The sequence below is a fragment of the Chiloscyllium punctatum genome, chromosome 5, assembly GCF_047496795.1.
Source record: "Chiloscyllium punctatum isolate Juve2018m chromosome 5, sChiPun1.3, whole genome shotgun sequence".
NCBI lineage: Eukaryota > Metazoa > Chordata > Chondrichthyes > Orectolobiformes > Hemiscylliidae > Chiloscyllium > Chiloscyllium punctatum.
Window position 1 is genome coordinate 18,436,769 of NC_092743.1, and position 20,084 is coordinate 18,456,852.

Here is a 20,084-nt window from a genome sequence, read left to right on the forward strand (position 1 = left end):
CAGTCCAAAAATGTGCAGGTTAGATGAATTGGCCATGCTAAATTGCCCGTAGTGTTAGGTGAAAGGGTAAATATAGGGGAATGGGTCGGTGTGGACTTGTTTGGCCGAAGGGCCTGTTTCCACACTGTAAGTAATCTCATCAACTAGCAGGTCACTGGGGAAGTCCACAGCAGCGGAATCTGTAAAATGGGTAGGAAACAATTTAAATTTCATGGAATGAGTCAGTGGTAGAGAAATGGATTGCGATGTGGAAACAGTAAACTGCTAATTTTGCTGCAATATATCATGGCAGGGAAGATCAAAATATTCACCACCTAACCTCCTGCTGCAAGGACCATACCCAATGCCAAGGAAACGTAGTATGAGGAAAATATGTTCCGTCAAGAAAGTACTGAGGAACCAGATAATTTCAGAGAAGAATCAGAGCAGCAACCATCAAAATTAATATTTGTATCAAAATAGAACAAGAACCCTTTGTTTAAAAAAACCATCAACTCCAGATCCAGTCAATAAAAGTGCAAGTTTTGTGCCACACAGACCAGCAGCTGATCTCAGCTGGAATGATACAATTATCCTCAAGGCAAATGACATATGAAAGGAACCGGTTAAAACTCTATAAGACAATAAGGAAAAGGAACAGAAATAGGCCATTCAGCCCCTCAAGCCTGCTACTCCTTTCAATAGGGTCATGGCTGATCCAACATTCCTCACATCCATTTTCATGCCTTTACCCGTACTCTTGGTCAAGAATCTAGCCATCTCAGCCTTAACTATACACAAGGACTCTGCCCACACAGCTTGCTGTGCCTAGAAATTCCAAAGACTCTCAGCCCTCTGAAAGAAGAAATTCCTCCTCATCTCAGTTTTAAATTGGGGTCCCTTTACTCTGAAGACAATGCCCTTTGGTCCTAGACTCTCCCATGAGGGAAAATGTCCTTTCATTTTTTGCTCTGTCAAGAGCCATAAGAATCCTAGATTTCTCAATGAGAATCTCTCATTCTTCTAAACTTCAATGAGTCCCAACCCTATGCAACCATTGCTCGTAAGACAATCCCACCATACGGCGCTCCCTGCCAAAGGCTGGGGCAAGGTTCTGACAAAGTCTATCATCATTTCACAGGAAGGAAATTCTCTCTGTGTTTTCTCTGACTGCTCCGCTGAAGGTGCAATGGACAAGCAGCTTTATCATTGCAGAAATCGACTTCCATTGCATCTGAAGATGTGATGGATCAACTGGATTGGAACTTTTACAAATGTGAATGCAGCAAATATGAAATAAAAACAGAAAATGCCAGAAATGCCCAGCAGATCAGGTGACATCCATAAAGAGGGAAGCAGAGTTAATGTTTAACGTCTTGGTTAGGATTGACAACAGTTAAAGGATTAGCAGATTTTTTTTTGTGAGGGCAGTGGTTTGTCAAATGGAGGGGATTAGGCATAACAAAGGAGAAGGTTGATTTACTTGTGATCAGGCAGGACACAGGATAGTCTGAATGACAAGTGGGGTGATGATGCAAACCCAACGGGGACGGTAATGGGAAGGGAAATCAAATTGAAAGGTGGGTTCTCAGGAGGTGTGAATGAGTCAAAGGGGAATCATCGTCAGCCACCACTATCCAAAACAAAGGGTAAACAGAGATTAGGATCTGAAAGTGTTGAGGATAATGCTTAGTCCAGAGGTTAGGGAGCCTGTTAAGACTGTTCCTCAAGTTTTATGTTGAGCTTCACAAAATAAAGGATCAAGTTATCTGGGAGTTGTTCTCCACCTTAACCATAGGCCGGCACAGGGTTTGACTGTTTTCCAAACATTGTTCTCCACTGGGAGTTGTTCCTCTTTTACATGATCAAAACTCCTGGAATCACCATTCTCTAATGTTTTATTTTCTTTGTTTTCACCCTCAGTTTTGCAGCTGTCCTCCTGCTCCTGGAATACTTGTTGTAAATGAACAGGGTAGCCTCTGGCATTGAAACATCTTCAAACATCTCCCTGGGCACCCTTGTTCTCCATTAACACCTTGATCTCATCTGATCGGTGAGGCTCACTACCTGCTCTCTCAGTTCCCTGAAACCTAACCACTGGCCTATTATTCCTGGCTGAGCCCAATTCCTAATTCATAGGGCCCTGGACCCCTACCTCAATGTACACAACATTGTTCCATTAAAATGTAGGAAAATACAGGCAGACACAGAGAAGATGTTTCCATATACAGGAAGCAGAAAATGACCAGTTCCAAATGTAAGGTAGTCAGGAGAGATAGCATACAATGGCAATGTCACTGGGCTGGAAACCCAGCCATCGGCCCAGCTTCATGGTCTGGGATATAGGTTCAAGTTCCATCGCTGTGTAGTTGAACAAACAGAGCTTGAGGTACGGCTTGATTGTTCCTTGCAGATGGAGTCACATGTAGACAGGGTAGTGAAGAAAGTATTTGGTACACTTGCCTTCCTTGGTCAGTGCATTGAGTAAAGGTTGGGATGTTAGGTTGCAACAGTGCAGGACATTGGTTAGGCCACGTTTAGAATATTGCATTCAATTCTTGATTCCCCGCTATAGCAAAGATGTTGTTAAACTTGAAAGGGTGCAGAAAAATTTCATAAGGTTGTTGCTGGGGTTGGAGGATTTTAGCTATAAAGAGAGGCGAAATAGGGTGGTATTATTTTCCTTGGAGTGTTGGAAGCTGGGGGTTGACCTTATACAGGTTCATAAAATCATGAGGAATATGGATAGAGTAAATAGCCAAAGTCTTTTTCTCAGAGGGCATAGTTTTAAGGTGAGAGGAGAAAGATTTAAAAGGGATCAAAGAGGCAACTTTTTCATGCAGAGGATAATGTATGTATGGAATGAGCTGCCAGAGGAAGTGGAGGTGCCTGGTACAACATTTAAAAGGCATCAGGATACGTACGTGGATAGGAAGGGTTTAAAGAGGTATAGGTCAAATGCTGGCAAATGGGACTAGATTAATTTAGGATACCTGGTTGGCATGGGCAAGTTGGATCAAAAGGTCTGCTTCTGTCTTGTATAACATGATGACTATTGCATAGCACTTAAACTTAATGAATAATCTGGATAAGTAATGTGATTCTGGCAACTACCATCAGTTGACATAAGAAAAGTTGGCTAACGATGTTTTAGGAAGAAAACCTGCCAGTCTGTCTGATATGTGACTCTAGATTCACAAAAAATTGTGTTGACTTTGAAATGGCAGAGCAAATCTCTCACGTCAAGGGCAATGAGGATGGGGAAACAGATACTGGACCTAGCGTGTGAAACTCACTGACATTAACATAGATGCATTAAAGGGTAAGTTCACAAGTGAGAAAGGAGAAGGAGGATAGACTAACTGAGCTAATTTAAGTAGATTGGGAGCAAAAGGAAATACTGGCATTTATATGTCACTTTTCACAATGCAGATGTCTCAAAACAGTTTACTGCTGCTTTTTAACATGTGATTCTGTTACTCTGTGGTGACTGTGGTAATGTAGAAACCATGACAAATAACTTGTAAACAGGAAACTCCCACAAACAGCAATATAATGAGATGATCTGTTTTCGTGATGCCAGTTGAGCAATAAATTCCTGAAAAAGGACACACTTTCCTCATTCCTGAAGAAGGGCTGATGCCCGAAACGTCGATTCTCCTGTTCCTTGGATGCTGCCTGACCTGCTGCGCTTTTCCAGCAACACATTTTCAGAGCAATAAATATTACCAAGACAGCAGGAATAAGTGCCCTTCTCTTCTTCAAGATCATATGCTTGGGATCTTAGACGTCCACTCAAGGAGGGAAGTGGGCCTTTTTAAAAATCTCATCTGAAAGATTGAAGTTACATGACACCAGGTTACAGTTCAACAGGTTTATTTCAGCAGGTAAAGTCACCTGATGAAGGAGCAGTGCTCCGACAGCTTGTGATTTCAAATAAAGCTGTTGGACCAGAATCTAATGTCATGTGACTTCTGACTTTAACCACCCCAGTCCAACACCGGCACCTCCACATCTGAAAGATGGCATCTCTGACAGTACAGCATTCCCTCAGTATCACACTGGACTCTCAACTTTGGATCTTCTACTCAAGCCCTGCCAGGGGATCTTGAAACTTAAATCTTATGGCTCAGAGGTGAGAGAGTTACCAACTATTCCACATCTACCATTCAAGGCTTACATGGAGTATAAACACCAGGTGAGTTGAATTAATATGGTAGCACAGCTACTACTATTGGTGCAATTGGGGAGGAGCTGCCCAATCATTGATTGGAACACCTCCTCATCTGTACCGATAGTAATAGCTGTGCTACCTGCTTTCATCTTCCTTAATACATGCATGTCTCCATCCCGGAGGGAACCACCCACAATAGGGCAGAAAGAGTCAAGATGGATGGTAGCCTGACATTCAGTTCCTCACTGCCATCTGGAGAGGATCTTAACTCTGACTGCCCCAAGAAGCTGACTGATTGTGGCCAACCCCTGGACTGGCTTTTTGATTTCGGTCTGCAGTTGACTTACTGTGCAAGGCATGTTCTAGTTGGGCCGAAGGGCCTGTTTCCATGCTGTAGGCCTCTATGACTCCACGACCCCCTGACCAGTAGCCAGTTGTCTTGACTTAGATTCATAGAGATGTACAGCACAGAAACAGACCCTTCGGTCCAACTCGTCCATGCTGACCAGATATCCCAACCCAATCTCGTCCCACCTGCCAGCACCTCAACCATATCTCTCCAAACCCTTCTTATTCATATATGCATCCAGATGCCTTTTAAATGTTGCAATTTTACTAGCCTCCACCAGTTCCTCTGGCAACTCATTCCATACATGTACCATCCTCTGAGTGAAAACGTTGCCTCTTATGTCTCTTTTACATCTTTCCCCTCTCACCCTAAACCTATGCCCTCAAGTTCTGGACTCCCCCACCCCAGGGAAAAGACTTTGTATATTTATCCCTTCCATGCCCCTCATGATTTTATAAACCTCTTTAATGTCACCCCTGCTGACCACCATGACACACTCAGCAGGGCAGTCCAGCAGGATGGTGAGGCTGATAAGCTTAGCTGAGGGGCAAGGTGCAAAGAAGGCAAAAGATGCTATGAGTATCCTGCTGGACTCGAAAAGAGTGACTGCTAATACAGCAAGTGAAGAGATTGTCTGGTCCAGTCCATTGGCCGGCCGTGTGTCCCTGAGCATACAATGTCCTTCCTATTACAATGGTACTTGCTGGTTCAGCTAAGGAGCAACATTGAAGTTCAGAAGCAACAGTAGGTAGTTCAGAGATGTCCCATGAAGGTTCTTAAGAGGCTGGCACATGTCAGCTGCCAATGTCCCATGTACACAATACGCATGTGATTGGTGCCCATTGACCATGCTCTGAGATATTTGTGCCTGGTGCCCAGCATGGGGGTCCTTCGGAGTAAGCATTAAGCTAATGATGCCACTCTAACTTCCATCTCAACAATTGTTGGTGTTTAGTTTGCCCGTAGTAAGTGGTAGAATAGGAAGTTGCACATTAATGAGGTGAGATGTGCAGTTAATGAGGTCATTAACTAGCAATAATTCCCCCTTAATAGGCAACTCACTGCTACCCCATGACACAAATCTTGCCTCGACGCCCAGAACTTAGTTAAACAATGGCTAATGTCAAGACGGGCCTCGTTGGATTCCTCACATGATTCTGTCACAATGTTTTCAATAAAGAGTTAGATATTGTCCTGAGGATTAAAGAGCTCAAAGGGCTTGGGGGAAGATAGCAAGCTAAGGGACTGAGCAGGATCATCAGTGGTGAATATATTGAATGGCAGAGAAGCCTGGAAGGTTCAGTTGGGCTACTCCTTTTACATTTTAGTGTTTATAAGCGAGGTGCCCACCTGTTGTAACTGGGACATGTGAGATGTTGCGTACTGTTGCTGAGATGTGTGTGCCATGACGCACTTTGAGGCAGCTCAGCAGTAAATCAGCCGCAGGATTTCTCCTGATTCGTTCATGGAGTTGAGGGTTGTAATTTTCTCCCTCCTAAAGGTTGCAAAAAGAGCAAAATAATTGGCCCTGTAGAGACACCCACCCCCTTCTCACCATCTCTGCAGTAAGTGTGGGTCCAACACAGAGCAATTAAGGCCCTTAAGTGGTCAATTACCAGCAACTAAACTGCCTCGATTTGTCACTGACCCGATACCTCTCCTTCCCGGTAGGCAAAAACAGTGGCTGGAAGCAGAATGCCCTGCTGCTGAGTGGTGGAGAGGGTTCCTCCATTTACCCCAATCTGAAGCCAATCAGGGGCAAGATGGGGGGGGAAGGGGAATGCATGGCCACTGAAAACTTTCCTGAAAACTTCCCGCTCCTCTGACTGTCGTGATCCCAGCCCCTTCTCCCCATAGCCCCATCCCATGAGACCTAAAAGAAGGAGGAGTCTTTGCTGTCGATCCCCTGAAGGCCATGCCATTTTTTATTTCATTCACAGGATGAGGGCATTGCTGGCTAGGCCAGCATTTATTGACCATCCCTAATTTGCCCAGAGGGCAGTTAAGAGTTGCTGTGGGTCTGGAGTCACATGTAGGCCAGACCAGGTAATGATGGCTTCCTTCCTTAGAGGGCATTAGTGAACCAGATGGGTTTTCCTGACAATGAACAATGGATTCATGATCCACATTAGACACCTAATTCCAGATTATTTGATTGAATTCATATTCGACATGATAGGTTTTGAACATTATTTTGGTCTTTGGATTAGATTAGATTACTTACAGTGTGGAAACAGGCCTGTCAGCCTAACAAGCCCACACCGACCCTGTGAAGAGCAACCCATCCAGACCCATTCTCCTACACCACGGGCAATTTAGCATGGCCAATTCACCTAACCTGCACATTTTTTGGACCGTGGGAGGAAACCGAAGGACCTGGAGGAAACCCACGCAGACACTAGGAGAATGTGCAAACTCCACACAGACAGTTGCCTGAGGCAGGAATTGAACCCGGGTCTCTGGCGCTGTGAGACAGCAGTGCTAACCACCGTGCCGCCCATAAACATAAGATGTAATCTAATCTAATCTAATTATTTTGGTCTTTTGATTAATACTCCAGCAATAATACCACTAGGTTATCACCTCCAACAATGATGGCTAGGATCCAGAGGCTGCTGGGCCCTGTGATCTGGAATCTTTTGGTGTGGCTTAATTCAAACACTGAGGATGGTGATAGTCTGAGGAGCCAACTGACCAGCTCTTTACAAGCTGCTTGGAGCTTGATTCAGCAAGCAGGGGTGCTGGTGGGGGGAGGTTGGGGGGGAGGGGGCGGTACCAAGCCCCTCAAAAACTGAGATTTAAACATTTCACTCGGCTATTTTCAGCAGTCCCTTCAACAAATATTGATCTAGAATGGGTGATGTGTTGGCAATTTTATCACCCGATTGTTATCGCATTATTGTAATTAGTATGCTCCTCTTAATCTGTGTAGTACATGTGGCGTCCTGCCTGGAATAGACACTATTCTGATGATCCATCCAGGGCAGCAATGGTTTGAGAATCAGCAGGTCAGGGATGGAGAGGTAGCCAGAAGCCCTTCCAAGGCTGCTACTGCAATTCTTTACAACCGGAAAAAAGGATTCAAACTGGCCCCAGAGCACCAAAAAGGACAGACGTTTTTCACTCTTAGCCAATCTCGATTAACCACTGATTTTTGCACTGAAATACGGGATCTTCAGATGTACACAATGTACGGCTGTCATCATCTTTAGGATGTAATTGTAGCACTTGGTGTACATTACAACAGTGAATACACTTAAAAGGAAATAAATTGGCTGTAAGGTTTGGGACACCCTGAAGTTACAAAAGGTAATATATAAATGCAATTTCTTATCCTTTTATTCAAAAATGGTGGGAGCTTTGTTTTGGGTGTTTAGACAATTTCCAGTGATGGCTGAATGAATACCAAAAGAAGGATTTAAAAACTATTTTCAACAGCTTTTCAAGGGAAATGTCATTCATGAAATCTGACATCTCTTTTAAAGAAATTATGAATTTAGGTTCGAAATTGGTAAAAGAGAAACACTTGAAATGGTCCATCAGATTATGCATACAAAAGAACAAGGAAGTGCAAGGACATGGGAATAGAGGTAGTTGTTTGGTAGTACAGAACTTGAGCATATATGAACAAAGACATACATTTTCGAAGTCTTTCATCTTGCACTCTTCAGGACTATTTCGCAAGAATGGAAGAAAGTGAACACTCCAGATGCTGGAGATCCATGTTGAAAAGTGTGGTGCTGGAAAAGCACAATAGGTCAGGCAGCATCCAAGGAGCAAGAGAATCGACATTTTTCAAGAATATAAGTTCTGTGTGGAACACTTAAACTTTGAGGAGAATATTGATAAGTTAGCGAGTTTTGAGAAGATTTGTCACTCAGGTTGAGGTTCTGGATGTAGGTTTGCTCGCTGAGCTGGAGGGTTCATGTTCAGATGTTTCATCACTATATTGGTAACATCTTTAGTGAGCCTCCAGATGAAACATTGCTGATGAATCCTGCTTTCTATTTATACGTTTGGGTTTCTTTGGGTTGGTGATGTCACTTCCTATGGTGATGTCATTTCCTGTTCTATTTCTCAGGGGGTGGTGATCGGGTCCAAGTCAATGTGTTTGTTGATAGAGTTCTGGTTGAAATGCCATGCTTCTAAGAATTCTCGTGTGTGTCTCTGTTTGGCTTGTCCTAGGATGCATATGTTGTCCCAGTCGAGGTGGTGTCATTCCTCATCTGTATGTAAGGATACTAGTGAGAGACAATTATGTCATTTTGTGGCTAGTTGATGTTCATGTATCCTGGTGGCTAGTTTTCTGCCTGTTTGTCCAAAGTAGTGTTTGTTACAGTCCTTGCATGGTATTTTGTAAATGACATTAGTTTTGCTTGTTGTCTGTATAGGGTCATAGAGTCATAGAGATGTACAGCATGGAAACAGACCCTTCGGTCCAACTCGTCCATGCCGACCAGATATCCTAACCCAATGTAGTTCCACCTGCCAGCATCTGGCCCATATCCCTCCAAACCCTTCCTATTCATATACCCATCCAAATGCCTTTTAAATGTTGCAATTGTACCAGCCTCCACCACATCCTCTGGCAGCTCATTCCATACACATATCACCCTCTGTGTGAAAAAGTTGCCCCTTAGGTCTCTTTTATATCTTTCCCCCTCACCCTAAACCTATGCCCTCTAGTTCTGGACTCCCCGAGCCCAGGGAAAAGACTTTGTCTATTTACCCTATCCATGCCCCTCATAATTTTGTAAACTCTATAAGGTCACCCTCAGACTTCGACGCTCCAGGGAAAACAGCCCCAGCCTGTTCAGCCTCTCCCTGTAGCTCAAATCCTCCAACCCTGGCAACATCCTTGTAGATCTTTTTTGAACCCTTTCAAGTTTCACAACATCTTTCCGATAGGAAGGAGACCAGAATTGCACACAATATTCCAACAGTGGCCTAACCAAAGTTTGCTGTTTTAGTGTTTTGGTGGATTTGTTGGCTACAATGATGCCAAGGAGTCTGAGTAGTCTGGCAGTCATTTCCTAGATGTCTTTGATGTAGGGGAGAGTGGCTAGGGATTCTGGATGTGTTTTGTCTGCTTGTTTGGGTTTGTTCCTGAGAGATCTGCGGACTGTGTTCATTGGGTACCTGTTCTTTTTGAATACAATGTTTAGGTGATTTTCCTCTGCTCTGTGTAGTTCCTCTGTGCTGCAGTGTGTGGTGGCTCATTGGAATAATGTTCTAATGCAGCTTCATTTGTTGGGGTGATTGCTTCTGTAGTTCAATATTTGGTCCGTTTTTTTTCTGTAGATATATTGAAATATTGGACTACAGAAGCAATCATTAATATCCTTACATACAGATAAGGAAGGACACCACTTCAACTGGGACAACACATCCACCCTAGGACAAGCCAAACAGAGACATGCACAAGAATTATTAGAAGCATGGCATTCCAACCGGAACTCTATTAACAAATACCACCCCCTGAGAAAAAGAACAGGAAATGACATCACCACGGGAAATGACATCACCAATCCAAAGAAACCCAGACATATAAATAGAAAGCAGGAATCATCAGCAGTGCTTTGTCCGGAGGCTCACTGAAGATGTTACCTAGTGTGGTGATGAAACGTCTGAACATGAACCTTCCAGCTCAGTGAGCAAACCGATATCCAGTATTGATAAGGTAACAAGTGGAATCAGACTATTAGAGGCTCTAGAGAATGCACCCATTAATAATGATTGATAGTTATATGCCAGGCTTAGTTTAAATTTTCACCCTTTGAGTGGTCAGGACATTGCCCTTCATTCCTGCTCCTCAGAAGCTGCCTAACATGCTGTGCTTTTCCAGCGTTACATTGTTCGACTGTGAGAGATTTACTACCTGTTTACAGGCACTGTTAATTGAGTTGTCAGAACACTTTTACTTGTGAGTTTGGAGTGTGGGTGTGTTTTGGAAATGTACTTTTTAAAGGTGTTGTCATCTCTTGAAGCAACATATGGCACATATAGATTAAATTTAAAAAGTGGAAGAGATTTGTGCACTTCAGGCCAAGTAGAGGATGGGCCAGCATCAATTGATAACACGATTATCATTCTGTTCAGTCTCATTGCACAAATTCTCATTCAGTTATGGGACTATTTCTCACTTTAACATTATCAATATTATTAGAATTGAAAACTGGCACAATCTTGGATTTAGACAATAGACAGTAGGTGCAGGAGTAGGCCATTCTGCCCTTCAAGCCTGCACCACCATTCAATATGATCATGGCTGATCATCCTTAATCAGTATCCTGTTCCTGCCTTATCTCCATAACCTTTGATTCCACTATCCTTGAGAGCTCTATCCAACTCTTTCTTAAATGAATCCAGAGACTGGGCCTCCACTGCCCTCTGGGGCAGAGCATTCCACACAGCCACCACTCTCTGGGTGAAGAAGTTTCTCCTCATCTCTGTCCTAAATGGTCTACCTCGTATTTTTAAGCTGTGTCCTCTGGTTCAGCACTCACCTATCAGCGGAAACATGTTTCCTGCCTCCAGAGTGTCCAATCCTTTAATAATCTTATATGTCTCAATCAGATCCCCTCTCAGTCTTCTAAACTCAAGGGTATACAGGCCCAGTTGCTCCAGTCTTTCAGTGTAAGGTAATCCCGCCATTCCTGGAATTGACCTCGTGAACCTACGCTGCACTCCCTCAATAGCCAGAATGCCTTTCCTCAAATTTGGAGACCAGAACTGCACACAATACTCCAGGTGTGGTCTCACCAGGGCCCTGTACAGCTGCAGAAGAACCTCTTTGCTTCTATACTCAATCTCTCTTGTTATGAAGGCCAGCATGCTATTAGCCTTAAATAATTAATATACTCTTGAAGAAATTCAGTGGAAATGGGATCAGAAAAAAAGGAACCAATTGAAGAGCAAACAAAGTACTATTAGGGTTATAATTGGTAATAATTCCAATGATTTGGAAGGTTATGATTTAAGAATTCCCCACCAACCAGGGAACATAGTGTTAAAAACCTTTCAAAACTTCTGGCTCACAAAACAGGAACAAGACGAATCAGTGCATAAGAAATAAATAAAAATGAACTAAATTGCCAAGGGTTCTATATAGCTTGGCCACTCCTATGCTAGAAATCTTTCTGGTCTCTGACTCCATCAAAACAATCATAATTAGGAACATATGCACATCTAATATTGCATGAACAGTCCAAACAATGCCAACCTCTTGGAGGGAGCAGGAGATCAGAATGCTGCTGTTCTGTGAAGGGGAGCCAAAGACCGCGGTGAAAAATAAATATTTATGTCCTTCCCTGAGGAAATGGGAAAGCTGTTTCAAAATTTGATTAATGTTGCATCATGTATTGTCATGTTAATCTGAATACACTTCCCTAAAGAGTGATGAAAGCTTAACAATTTATAACTTTAAGAAGTTATATCCAATTCCATTCTGAAAGAAAAAGGATGTAAGGTTGGCAGTAAAAAGGAGAATGGCAATAATTGGATAGCTCTTTCAAAGAGCCAACAGGAATTTGATGGTGTGAATGGCCTCTTTCTGTACTATAGTATCTCACAAAAGCATCAAAATATCAATCACTACATTCGCAGAAACTATCTGATCCCCTCAAAAAAACATTTTAAAAGATTAAGACAGAAGTTTCATTCACCTGATGGACACAAGTTAAGAGTTTGATTTCCAATCAATGATGGGCTAGTTGTTCTTAGTTATTTTTCAATTTGGGGAAGGAGTTTCTTCTCACTAAACAGTGACCCCTGGATAGTGGTTGAGGACACTGGTTGTAATGACCCAGGAAATAGTTCCCCAACAGTCACGGCCTTATCACCTTCCACTCATGTGCAGTACAGCATTCAACATTTTAAGGAAAATAGTCAACATTGTTTCTTGAGGTTTCACGTCTCAGACACAAACACATTGCAGACACAGTGATAAAGTCCGTTATAAAGTTACAGATAAATAACCTTTGTCATCACAGCCAAGTTTTCAGGATTAATATTTCACACACAAGTCAATTGAAAAAAAAGACAACTAAGGAAATTTGCACAATTTTGAAACTGACTCGGTCAAAATGCTCAAACCTGAGGTTTGTTCTCACTCAGTATATGGTTTAAACCCTCAGCACCAATGGACAACAGAGGCATGTGGGATCCAACAGCTTGATGAGGTGTCTGGTATGTAGGTGAAGTAGGTTTGCATGTTACTTTTTGCTTCAGTGCATTGGTTTGTTTCTCATTTTCATTCTACAACACTGCTTAGCTGCAAATGTGAAAAAAGAGAGCTGATGTGTGTGAGCCTATCCATCAGCAAGTCCTCAGCTTGGCCTCCTTGTGGCGACACGTGGAACTGGGTCTCTCCCAGCCCCAGGCCAAATCTCCACCTAAATGTGGAAATGATTTGGCTTCAGATATGTGACCACAGACATGGGTGTTGCACTTAGGGGCCTATCTCCAGCAATGGCCAAATCATTCCATTGCCTGGCAGAAGAGTTAAAGGCTAAGGGAAAAACCAATCCTGACAAAAAAAAAATGGGGAGTGGAGGCAAAATGCAGATTGACGTCTAAATATCTGTTTCCTGACAACTTCATTTCCATTCCTTTGGACTCACCTTCTTTTGGGAGGTTGAGTGGGTGACCCTCACTTCGGGGTAGCACCAGGTTTCCAGAATACTTGACAATACTTATGTGTTAACACAACGCAGGGGACCACAGTCGCAAGTTAATACAGAATTGACACCACGGCATCAACCCATCATTATGTGAAGGCTAACCCCTTACTCAGATGCTATGATGCCTCAGCCTAGATTAAACAGCTAGGGGAAACAGACTGTCAGTGTCACATTGACCAGATCATTCCTAGGTTTAATCATTGGTCTGTGCTGGGTTGTTTGATCTCAGCCAGGGTACTGTTTTAAGCATTACATTTGATGTGGTTTTTTGTTTGGAGATTAAAACAATTTGAGACTCCCACCGATGACCCAAATTGCGTGTGTATATGAGTGAGGATAGATCCAAAAATGTCTGTAATATTCTCAAAGGTTAAAATAACTGAACAGCACACCATGCAATGGTAAAGTCACCATATTTTTACAGGACCAATAGGCTGCTGAGATACCAGAGAGAGACAACTGGTGGTGGTTTAACCTGAGGCAAGGAGCTATGTTGAGAAGGAGAGTCCTTTGTGGTTAACCTCAGCTGGTGCAGGAATTGAACCCATGCTATTAATATTATTGTATAGAGGCAGACAATCTGTCCTGCCAAATGAGCTAAATGAACTCCACGGTAAGACTTGTGTAAATAGAAGGCTGAGTCAGGTGTCAAGTTTCTGAAACCTAAAGACTCAGTGCCCTCAGAAGAGAAGGGAGAAAAATGACAAGGAAAACAAAACTAATTTTACAAAAAATTTCATGTTCTCGGGGCGGTTCTCACAATAGCTGCTAGCCTTTAAAACTAATCCTCGAGCACTCACTGTCCTTCTGTGCTGTTTGGCAGTCTGCCGGCATTGTAAAGTGGAATTTCATGATGTGCATTGCTTCTTTACAGAAATCCTTTTGTGCACATTTTCACTTGTACTGAGACAACACACAAATATGCTTTTGTTTCCTTATGCAGAGTTGGAGATACAGAGTTGATGGCTCGTCGTTTGTTTTCCCAGTGTAAAATCTGCAGAGGAATGCAGCCCTTACACTACAAACAGCTGGAGAGAAGGTTAGTTACGGCACCACATCATCAGATACCATCTGGGCAATGGGGGGGATGTAACAAAACCATACATTTGTGTTCAGATTTTTTTGTCAGTCAGTGCCAACTTTCCTCCTATTAAATTTGAGTGCATTTGAGTTGTGATGAAAAAACAGAATTTTTTCAAAGTCTACAAAAATCTTTTAACATATAATTCCAGATGCCTGCTCTTGGTGGTTATTTTGTTCATGTGTTTAACAATTTACATCATTGCACACCAACTACTGAAATTTAAGTTAATATCTGTTCCTTTTCAAGCAGCTAAATCTATCCATATTTTAAAAATGACAATAGATTAGAGTCATAGAGACATACAGAACAGAAACAGACCTTTTGGTCCATTTAGCCCATGCCGCACATAATCCAAAACTAAATTAGTCCCACTTACCTGCTTTTGGCCACATACCTCCAAACATTTCTTAATCATGTACTTATCCAAATGTCTTTTAACTGTGCCTGCATCTATCACTCTCTCTGGAAGTTCACTCCACATACGAACCACTCTCTGTGTTAAAAAAGTTGCCTCTCATGTCTTTTTTACATCTTTCTCCTGTCACCTTAAAAATGGCACCTAGTCTTGAAATTCCCAACTCTAGGGAAAAGAACCTGCCATTCACTTTATCTATACCTCGTGATTTTATTAACCTCTATAAGGGTCACCCTTCAACCTCCTAAACTCCAGTGCAAAAAAGCCCAGCCTCTCCTCATTAACCAAACCCTCCATTCTGGTAAATCTTTTTGGAACCCTCTCCAGTTTAATAATGTCATTTCTACAACTGGACGAGTGGAACTGGACACAATACTCCAGAAGAGGTGTCACCAACGTCCTGTACAAACTCAACATGCTGTCCCAACTCAAAAGTCTGAGCAATGAAAGCAAGCGTGCTAAATGCCTTCTTAGCCATTCTGTCTACATGTGATGCAAACTTCAAAGAAACATGAACCCAAGTTATTGCCTATCCTGATTAACAGTCAACAATAGTTAAGCACTAACACAGCACTTCATGTAACAAACAAAGAAGCTTAGGCAGCATCTGTGGAGAGAACATAAGAAGAAGTCATACCAGACTTGGAACAGTAACTCTATTTGTCTCTTCATAAGATGCTGCCACAGCTACTGATTTTCTCCAGCAATTTGTTTTTGTTTCAGGTTTCCAGTATCCATAGTATTTTGCTTTTATAGCACTTTGTGCAATGGGACATGCTATCATAAGTTATTTGTTCAAATTACACCAAAACAAGCTGTGAAATTGAATTGAATAAATCTGGTAAATCATTGGGTGGTGCCAGAAACACTAATTATAGCCATGGAGACTGTCATTTTGTCATCATTTTGCAAATGCATGGAGTACAGTAAATACAGTTGGGGAGTTATATGCAGATTACAGTGTGAAATTATAAATTTGCAGCAGTGACAGAGACCTGGCTCAATGAAGGGCAAGACTGGATGTTAAATATTCCTGGGTATAAGTTGTTCAGGAAAGATAGAAACAGAGGAAAAGGAGAAGGGATAGTGGTGTTGGATAGGCAGGACAGTGCAGGTGTTAGAGGAGGAGGATGTCTCAAGGAGTAAAAGGACAGAGTCAATTTGGCTAGACCTATGGAATAAAATGATTGTAATTACATTGTCCAGTGCAGACTATAGATCAACAGTTAGGATGTAGAGGAACAAATCTACAAGGAAATTACAGAGAAATGCCAACATTACAGAGTAGTTACAATGGGAGATTTCAATTACCCAAATATAAACTGGGAAACTAGTCATAGACTAAAAGGCAGAAAGGGTCAAGGTTCATAGATTGTGTTCAGGAATGTTTTTACAGCAGTGTGTGCCCAGTCCGAGCATTGTTGGACCTGGCCCTCAGAAAGAAGGTGGACCAAGTGCATCAAGTATCAGTGTGGAAACATTCAGGAGACAGTAATCATTGTATTGTAAAAATCAGGGTGATGGTGGAAAATGGCATGCAATAATTCAGAGAAAGAAAAATCAATTCACAGAGAGCTGACTTTGTAATGGGGTTAGAACAGAGCTGGACTGGACTGATTGGAATAAAAGTTTGGTGGAAAGTGAGCAAATGGTTTGGGTACAGTCGCAGTATGTACCCTCCAATGCAAAAGGAAAGACAAACAAATCCAGACTTCTCCGAACGACAAAAGAGGTAGAACCTAAAATTATATAGAAACAGCATGATAAGTGGCATTGCACAGAAGAGGCCCTTTGGCCCACTGATAGGGTATGAGTTAGAGTCTGCACCATCTTGATTACACAAATCCCACTTGCTAGCACTTGGCCAATAGTTATGACATTTAAAATGCTCGTCCATGTATTTTTAAAGGTTGTGAGACTTCCAGCTTCTTCTACCCACCCAGGCAGTGCATTCTGCATTCCCACCATACTCTGGGTGAAAAATGGGAGTGGCTGTAGAGATTGTGGAAGCATTGGTCAAACTGTTTCGGACCGTCTGGAATCTGGGGGGGGGAGGGGGGTTCCAGTGCACTGAAAAACCACCAATGTTACACCACTGTTTAAGAGAGAAAGTAGGAAAACTGCAGGTTAGTTAGCCTATCATCTGCAGATGTAAAAGTGCGAGAGTCTAATAATAAGGAACAAATAGCATGTCATTTAGAAAAGCTTAACGCAATCAAGCAGAGATATAACAGAAATCAATATAGCTATCAATATCAATATAGTTATGTGAAAGGGAAATTTGACAAATTTGATAGAGTTGTTTTGGGATAGACCTAGCTGTGTTGATAAAGGGGAACCAGTAGATGCACTACATTTGGATTTCCAAAAGGCATTCAGTTATGTGCCACATAAATGATCATTGATTGAGGAGCAAGGTAGGAGCTTACAGTATTGGGGGGTTAATGAACTAGAATGGATTGAGGTTTGGTTAACACATGGTAGATAGAAATTTGGGAATAATGGGTTATTTTCGTATTGGAAAGGCCTAACTAGTAGAGTACCATAAGGATCGGTCATTGGCCCTCAGTTCTTTACTATTTATATTAATGATTTAGGGGAATAGGCAGAATGTAACGTATCCAAATTTGCTGATGATATAAAAAGATGTGAGTGCATGTTGTGATGAGGACATAAGGGGGATACAGGCAAGTTGAATAGGTGTTAAAAACATGACAGACGGAGCTTAATGTTTCCAGTCTTTGTTACTAACACCAAATTCCCTCACTGCAGTCTAGTCATCTGCCAAGTTAACAAATGCTATGACAGCCAGTTTTATATTTCAGTCATCTTTCAGGAGGATCCATTTCTGTTTGTCGATTGCCATGTGCGGTCTGCTGTATATGGGCATCATGGCCTCTTTCACTTGGGGGATCCCATGCTATTTTTATTAATTCACAGGAAGAGGGTGTCACTGGTTACGCCAGCATTTACCACCCATTCTGAAATGCCCAGAGGGGTGTATAAACATAAAGAATTATTTCTGAGCTGAATACTGAAGCTGACTCACAATGTGAGTATGTCCCAAAACATTAATTTATTAGCTAAAGAAATGGTGGGGGTTGTGTTGATGTAAATACCAAACATAGGCTTAAACTTGCTATTGGCAGACAGTGCAGAGCGGTGACTATTCAACTGCAAGAAATATCACAAATGAACACAGTCCTTGCCCTCACCCAAAGTTTAATAATGCATTTTCCAGTACAATCTCTGGATCGTTCATGCTGAGTAGGGACAGTATTTGTGTGAGATTCAAATATTTAATCCATGAAGTGCAAATTACAACCATGCAGTGAATGAACATCTTGTGAAAGGCAGACGTGAGGCTAGGTTCTCTGAACAGTCTTTGTAAATATTTTGCTCACCGCCTGTTCAGAGATGCACCAGTGGAGCAGGTGGGATTCGGATCCAGAGGTAGAGACATTACCACTGCACCACATGAACAAAACAGTGTCAATAATTAGTTCGACAGTGTCATGTTCAATGTTAAAACAACAAGAGCCAAGGTAACTATCAAGATAACTTGATGACTCAGAATACTATGTAAAGAGCTAAAACAAACAGGATGAATATTATTTCGAACAAACTAAAGTCATCACTCTCCCCTTCTGGTAGGGGTCACCGAGGGACTTAAGAATAATCATACAGCTCATAATTTACAACTAGTTATTTTCCAATTAGATGCTTTAATAGATCTACTATGACTGTGACATCATTTGAATGCCCCTTAAAATCTGCATCAAAATATTGCAAGAGTAGATTATGCTTAACTATACGATCACAGTGACAATGGAGGTCATCCCCCCACACCCAAAAAAAAAGAAATGAAATTATTTAGAAAATATACTAATTACCTTAGAAATTACTACATCAGCAATGGCAAAATCACAAATCAATCATCAAACTTTAAGGAACTTATTTTTAAAACCAAAACAATTGCAAGCAGAGAAGGACGACAACAGTCGTAGCAAATGGAGTCTACAATAGGAAGGATGAATCCAAACCTTAGCACAGCTTCCAGAAGGGCAGGCCTGGATCACTGCAGTGTTTCTTTACTCTGAACAAACAAAAGACTGTGATCAGAACAAAAATACTCAAGTTTGGGAGGGTGGTGGAAAGCAGGAGGAACTGGTTAGACCAGTATTCCTGAGAACTGAAAAACAGAGCCAGACAGAGCAGAAATGGTTACACCAGGTTGCTGCGAGAATTCCAACTTGGCCTGTCCTACAGTTCAACCTGGGAGGGCATAGAAGGCATCCAGTCTTGACAGTTATGAAACAATAGTAGAATCATAGAGACATACAGCATACAAACAGACCCTTTGGTGCAACTCATCCACGCCGATCAGATATCCTAAATTAATCTAGTCCCATTTGCCAGCATTTGACCCATATCTCTCTAAACCCTTCCTATTTGTATACCCATCTAGATGCCTTTCAAATGTTGTAATTGTATCAGCCGCCACCACTTCCTCTGGCAGCTCATTCCATTCATGCACCACCCTCTGTGTGAAAAAGGTACCCCTTAGGTCCCTTTTAAATCTTTCCCCTCTCACCTTAAACCTATGTCCTCTAGTTTTGGACTCCACTCCAGGGTAAACACCTTGTGTATTTATCCTATCCATGCCTTTCATGATGTTATAAACCTTGATAAGATCGCCCCTCAGCCTCCAATGGTTCAGGGAAAATAACCCCAGCTTTCTCAGCCTCTTCCTATAACTCAAACCTTCCAATCCTGGCAATATCCTTGTAAATCTTTTCTGAATTCTTTCAAGTTTACTATAGCAGGGAGACCAGAACTGAATACAGTATTCTAATAGTGGCCTAAGCAATGTCCTATACAGCCGCAACATGAGCTCCCAACTCCTAAACTCCATGCAGGTAGAGGCAAACTTACCGAATGCCTTCTTCACTATCCTATCTGTCTGCTAATCCACTTTCAAGGAAATATGAACCTGCACTCCAAGGTCTCTTTGTTCATTAACACTCACCAGGACCTTACCATTAAGTGTATAAGTACTGCCCTAGTTTTCCTTTCCAAAATACAGCACCTCCCATTTATCTATATTAAACTCCATCTGCTACTCCTCAGCCCATCTGATCAAGATCCCGTTGTACTCTGAGGTAACCTTTTTCGCTTTCCATTACACTTCCAATTTTGGTGTCACCTGCAAACCACACCTCCTATGTTATCATCCAAATCATTTATATAAATTATAAGTAGTAGTGGACTCAGTACCGACCCTTGCTGCACACTGCTAGTCTCAGGCCTCCAGTCTGAAAAGCAATCCTTCACCACCATCTGTCTACCTTTGAGCCAGTTCAAAATACAGAGCAACCTCGATTATCCGAACAAGATCTTAA

At 42.0% G+C, this 20,084-nt stretch overlaps 1 protein-coding gene across 1 annotated transcript in view; it reads right to left on the reverse strand.

Moving 5' to 3' along the window:
• The window catches only part of ralbp1 (ralA binding protein 1), a 69,152-nt gene extending 50,364 nt beyond the window's left edge, over positions 1–18,788 (reverse strand). Inside the window, exon 1 of the mRNA XM_072569854.1 lies at positions 18,726–18,788. The gene's annotated coding sequence lies outside the window, so the exon portion shown is untranslated. The remainder of the gene's footprint in view (positions 1–18,725) is intronic.
• Between the last annotated feature and the right edge of the window lie 1,296 nt (positions 18,789–20,084).